Genomic DNA, 6,000 nt, shown 5'->3' on the forward strand with positions numbered 1-6,000 from the left:
TGCTTGTTTAAAAGATGTGAAATACTGTGATCAGCCAAATGTAAACCTTGGCATTTCAATCCCTTTAAAGAGTTATTTAAAACTCTGAGCAGGTAATGTGGATTTGATAAATGCTTTCTTCAGTAGAGGCCTTTTTGTCTCGCGGGTATCAGGGGAAATAACACAGCTTGTTAGAGAGGCAGCCATAAATGCAGATTTTTTTCTGCCCTCATGCCCCCCAGGAGGTCAATACAACTGGGATTAAAGACATTTTTCATGAGAAGACACAAAATGACTAGAAGTTCAAGTGCAGGGGATGTAAATTACTGCAAACCGACTGGAAGAAACTGCAAACTCAATAATGCAAACAGCAAATACTGCAAAAAGCAATGTAGTCAGACATTTGCACCCTTTATACTACAAAATAACGTGTTTTACACAGAAGTAATAAGAAATTTGGCAGAATAATAGATTCAACAGTTGCACAAAACAAAGCCCCCAAAACAGGCCAACAGCTGCTGCTGCACAGAAAGCGAAAAAGAGAAATGGCTTCATTCAAAGCATCCTCTGAGCTTTCTGCAACTTTTACATAAAAAATCACCAGAGCAAAAAGCAGCACAGCTCACCTGTCTCAGAGACAGCAGTGCTCACTCTGCTTTCTAATCTGGATTACCTTGGACTTCTTCGTAATTATTCGATTAATTTCCAAATCAGATAAGATCAATCAGATCAAGCAGCAGGATTACAAACCAAACCCAGAACGAGCTGGGGCTGCTGTGAAATAATCCAGCAGATAATTTACCCGTCCTGTCTGAGCTGGGAGTCCATCTTCCAAGAACAAAGTGCACCACTGACTACTGATCACTTTGAACTCTGATCACTCTGGTCACTTTATCAGCTGGGGGAGAAACGGCGCGCCTCATTAAGCCTGTGAGGATGTGATTGTTTCTGAGATAAGGAGCTGCAGGCCAAACCTCGAGCGCTGCCTCTCGGACACGTTATACTGTACCTTTATATCTCCACATCATCCTGAGTGGCTGTGGGAGGATGATCGGAGCCATGCAGCAGAGGGGACACTCCAGCTGGAAGTGATGGCTTAATAATTAAACCACAGCCTCTTCTTATCTCTGAGCAGATAGGAGCAGCAGCAAACATCTCTGGCAATCACAGGCTGTTGTTTCTCTCTCATTTAACAGCAAATCGGCTCTGGGTCGGACCCTGCATCCCCCGCCCTGCTGATTGTTTACCCAGAACCCAGAGTTTCATGGCAGCAGCGCATGCAGACTGCAGCTTTTAGACAAGCTTTATGTGAGAACATGCAAGGTCCCTGCAGCATAAATGCACAGAACTCCTATGAAGATAAATTACTAACATTTTCATCATTTAAATGATTACAGCTGGGAGTTTCTACATGGCTGAATGACTCTTCAATTCCTTGTCTTGGCTGTAGTTCATTTTGCAAGATCAAATAAAATAGAAAATAAATTAAAATACACTGATACTAAAACTACTGATTTGATAATGTGACTGAAAACATTTTTGCTCAATGTTTCAGATTTTCTTGCTTTTTGTGATTTGATTTTGTTTTGTGCTCACTGTCTTGTTTCAGCTGCAATTCATTTAAGTTCTATTCCTAAGAATTATGAAAATATTTTGTAAATTCAGTCATGAGAAAATGGTTTCTATTAATTATATTAGTTAATTGTTGTGACAAAATAACCGCCTTAAAGAAACACGTTAAAAATGTGGAGATACAGCTGTCTCTGTTTTCTCCAAATTCAACGTTTAGGTAAAATGGAAGAACGAGAAACATTGAGAAACGGAGGTTTTGCTTGCCTTGAATTCAAACTTCATGTTTAAATAAAATTATAAATAAACTAAAAATAAAAAAATAAAAAACTGACAATTTTTTTCAAATATCAATATATTAAAAAATCATTTCTTAATTGAAACCATAAGCATGAAAATGTAGTCATCTTGGTTGCAATTAAATCATATTAAGCGTTAAATACAATTGATATATATATATATATATATATAAATATAAATAAAAGAGGAACAAAGATCTAATTTATAGTTTACTCTGAAAAAAGTACAACATGCTGTAATATTTTTATCAGACGTGTACTGGCTGAACAGGTTTTTAATGGGACACTGATTATTTCCCACCCAGTTACATTACGCGCCCGCGTTGTTTTCCCGCCGTGCACGCGCCTCTAATTTGGACACGTGTGTAGGTTTTTGCGCCTCATGGTGACATGTGTGAACATTTCACGCCCGCGGTGTGATGCGCGTGTGTGTGCGACACACTGACCTCCGCGCCTCTCCGGGGACAGCCACGCCACTCTCCGCTGCTGGGATGAGTTCAAATCCACGCACTGCCGGAGTCTCCCACTCAGTCCAAGTCATTAAAAAGCGCTTCTGTCTGAGTTCCACTGCTTGTTTCCTCCGTCATGTCCACGCTGCTGTCTGACGCCGGACAGAGAGGAACCAGCCGCAGACAGGCTGCCGTTCTCGGGTTAAACCATCTCCGTTGCGTGCCGCAGATCCGCCTCTGTCGGCTCTGGACCCACAGGCGCGACTGAAGCGCTTTTACGCACAGCGCGTCAGAGTTGGGGGGAGGAGGGACGAGTGAGAGGAGAAAAAGCCAGCGAGACGTGGATGTGGTGAAATATTTACTAAATGAACAGAGGAATGAATATGAACAAGAAGAGAATAGAAAGAAATGTGAAGCCTGATTTTGTTTTGGGTAAAAGAAAAATCTGCTTACTCCAAAATAAGTGAATATTTATATTTTCATGGGACAAAACTGCATTTGATACAATGTAAAGTAGTCCGTGTACAGCTTGTATAATTTGCTGTCCCCTCAAAATAACTCAGCACACAGTTATTAATGTCTAAACTGCTGGCAACAAAAGGAAGTACACCCCTAGGTGATAATGTCCAAATTGTGCCCAATTAAGGGATTGGTCGTCTTGGAGATGTGTTATCAAGCTGCAATACTGTCCTGTGGCCCAGTTTCCAAAGGAAGGAGATCATGCTCTGCTACATCACAGAAATGTTGGCATTCATGGTTCCCTCAGTGAACTGTAGCTCCCCACAGCCAGCAGCACTCATGCAGCCCCAAACCACGACTCTCCCACCACCATGCTTGACTGTAGGCAAGACACTCTTGTCATTGTGCTGCTCATCTGGATGTCGCAACACATGTTTGACACCATCTGAACCAAATAGTTTAATCTTGGTATCATCAGACTACAGGACGACGGTAAATGGCCTGCACTGTGTAAAGTGTCTTGCTCAAGGACATGGTTCCAGTAATCCATCTTCTTAGTCTGCTGGTCTTCAGCAAACTTCAGCAGGGTTCCTTCTGGGAGGACAGCCATGCAGACCAGTATAATGCAGTGTGCTTCCTATGGTCTGAAAGCTGACAGGCTGACCCTCCCCGTTCAACCTCTGCAGCGATGCTGGCAGCATTCATACATCTATTTTCAGCAGACAACCTATGGAAATGACACTGAACTTCTCTGGTCAACCATGGCGAGGACTGTTCTGAGGGGAACCTGTCCTGTTAAACTGCTCTATGGTCTTGGCCACCATGCTGCAGCTCATTTTCAGGGTGTTGGTGATCTTCTTATAGCCTGGACCATTGTTATGTAGGGCAACAATAATTTTTTTAGGTCATCAGAGAGTTCTTTGCCCTAAGATGCCATGTTGAACTTCCACTGACCAGTCTGGAAGCATGTGAGAGCGATAACACCAAATTGTAATGCTCCACATTCACACCTGAGACCTTGTAACACTGACGAGTCACATGAAAATGACCAATTGGGCACAGTTTTTACTTAGCGGGGTATTCCCTTCTGTTGCCAGCGGTTTGAACATTGATGACTGTGTGCTGAGTTATTCTGAGGGGACAGTAAATATACACTGTTATACAAGCTGTACATTAAATACTATCAGTCATATGTATGCAGTGTTGTCCCATGAAAAACTATAATAAAATATTTACAAAAATGTGTAAGATATATATCTGCAGTGAAATATGTAAGACGATGAAACAAAACTGAGGCAGAATTTAGTCTTGTCTATGAGCAACTATTAGTGCTGTACTCTATAAATCTGACCTCCATTACAGAAGGAAACCTTTATTGTTATTATAGAACTGCTTAGCTCATCATCCAGACCAAAATCCAATTGATAGCCTGTGGCAAGACTTGAAAAAGTGATGTTCACGGATGTTCTACACCCAATCTACCTGACTTTGAGATGAATTGCAAAGAACAATGGACAACAAACTCAACTATAACTCCTGTAACTACTTCACCTCAGGGCCTGTTTCTTTTTATTTTACAAAAGCTTTTATTTTTTGTACAAAGAAACAATCCCAAGCTACATGAAAATGTTGTTCTGTCACCTCACAGCTTTCTCCTGCTTTGTGAGAATCTGTTATTCTAATGTTCAGAGCTTAGAGGAGCTCATGCCTGCTGACTGTTGAGTCAGATTATTTATAAAGCTTTGAAGTTTGCATCAGTTGGCCTTTTCCTAATGAGTTCTGTGAACAGACCATCAACCTAACGAGCTCATTAGAGTCCAAGACCTCGATATATATTAGCTGAGAGCTGAAGTTCCTCTGGTTATCCAAACCTTTACACTGTCCTTCATTTTATTTAGTTATTTATTTTTTGGTCTTTAACTATTAAAGCAAATACAACAGTCCACCTATATTTAAAACTGTGATATAAGTTAAAGGTCATAGGATGTAATGCAAACTGTAATTCTTAAAATAAATAAACGTAATGAAAATACACCCATTTTGAGTCCCGTTGTTCGATAAAACGTTTTTGAGCTAGTATGAGGTGGTTTTATTGGCTGTATCAAAATTGAGGTATTTCTCCAAACTGCAATGGAAACACATTTTTCGCGTCACACAAGTCACATGATCAACAACTGGATATTACTACTGACAGGAAGTAGTAGGAGGATGATGTTATCGTGTGAACAAACTTATTCATGTGTGATTTGAATTGCATTTCTTATTTAATGGAAACACCACAATTGTGTTTTAGCAGAATATCGACAAAGTTTGGTGCACATTTGTAATGGAAACGTAGCTAGTAATGACATAAATGTTTCTTGAAACTGTGTCCCACCTTTCAGGGTAATGTTTTACCCTCTAGTGGTGGGACCAGCTAATGGGATTAACCAACCAGGTTCTTGTCCACTTTCTTAGGCCATTGCCTACACCTGTCCCCTGCTACTTCATTAGAGGCCAATTGGAAGACATAGAAATCAGAAACTATTTTGTAATTTCTTGAACAAAAACATAGTTCTAGCTTCTGTTCCTCATAATTAATGGCCCAGAGGTGGGGTTGGTTGTAGCTGGAGAGGTAAGGATATTAACGCTGCAGGCATTAAGGTTGGTGTTGTGTCAGGTGAGTGACTCCCGTGAAGTGCAGAATGAGCTACATACACTATATTGCCGAAAGTATTTGTCTACTTTTACATGTACATGAACTTTGATGACATGCTATTCTTAATATATAAAGTTTAGTTTGTTGGACCCACAACAGCAACTCTTCTGGAAACATCTTCTTCAAGGTTTAGAAGTGTGTTAGATGAGAAAACCAGAATTACTGCCACTGCTCTAATTTATCCCAAAGGTCTTCAAGAAGGTTGAGGTCAGTCAGGTTTCTCAACACCAAACTTGCAGTGATTGGAACATCAGAATTAACTGATTTGTTGGTGTGACCCAATACGTTTGGTAATATGGTGATCCTTTTTGCTGGTGAAAACTGCATATGCTGACAAAGTTTTGGTTCGGCCCACCTTTATTTCGTCACTATAGCTGAATGAGAAACCTCAATGATACCTGGGCATCCTCTCTGTTTTGTTTTGGTGTCACTTTTTAAAGTTGCACTACAGAACGTTGCATCGTGCGCTTAGTTCCTCTTATAAACATTTGCCTGTCCTTGGGTATGAAACAACACTGTATTTGTCTGGTTCATGTTTGTTCTGAAC

General features: G+C 40.5%; 1 protein-coding gene across 5 annotated transcripts in view; it reads right to left on the bottom strand.

Annotated features, from left to right (window-relative positions):
* Positions 1–2,599, bottom strand: part of npy2rl (neuropeptide Y receptor Y2, like) — a 63,642-nt gene extending 61,043 nt beyond the window's left edge. For 2 of the 5 annotated variants that reach the window (XM_047385177.1, XM_047385176.1), the window contains exon 1: positions 2,294–2,599. The gene's annotated coding sequence lies outside the window, so the exon portion shown is untranslated. Of the gene's footprint in view, positions 1–781; positions 914–988; positions 1,200–2,293 lie in introns of those variants that run through there. The other 3 variants (XM_047385181.1, XM_047385179.1, XM_047385180.1) reach the window with 2 other exon arrangements.
* Between the last annotated feature and the right edge of the window lie 3,401 nt (positions 2,600–6,000).

The sequence above is a fragment of the Girardinichthys multiradiatus genome, chromosome 14 (genome assembly GCF_021462225.1).
Source record: "Girardinichthys multiradiatus isolate DD_20200921_A chromosome 14, DD_fGirMul_XY1, whole genome shotgun sequence".
Classification (NCBI taxonomy): domain Eukaryota; kingdom Metazoa; phylum Chordata; class Actinopteri; order Cyprinodontiformes; family Goodeidae; genus Girardinichthys; species Girardinichthys multiradiatus.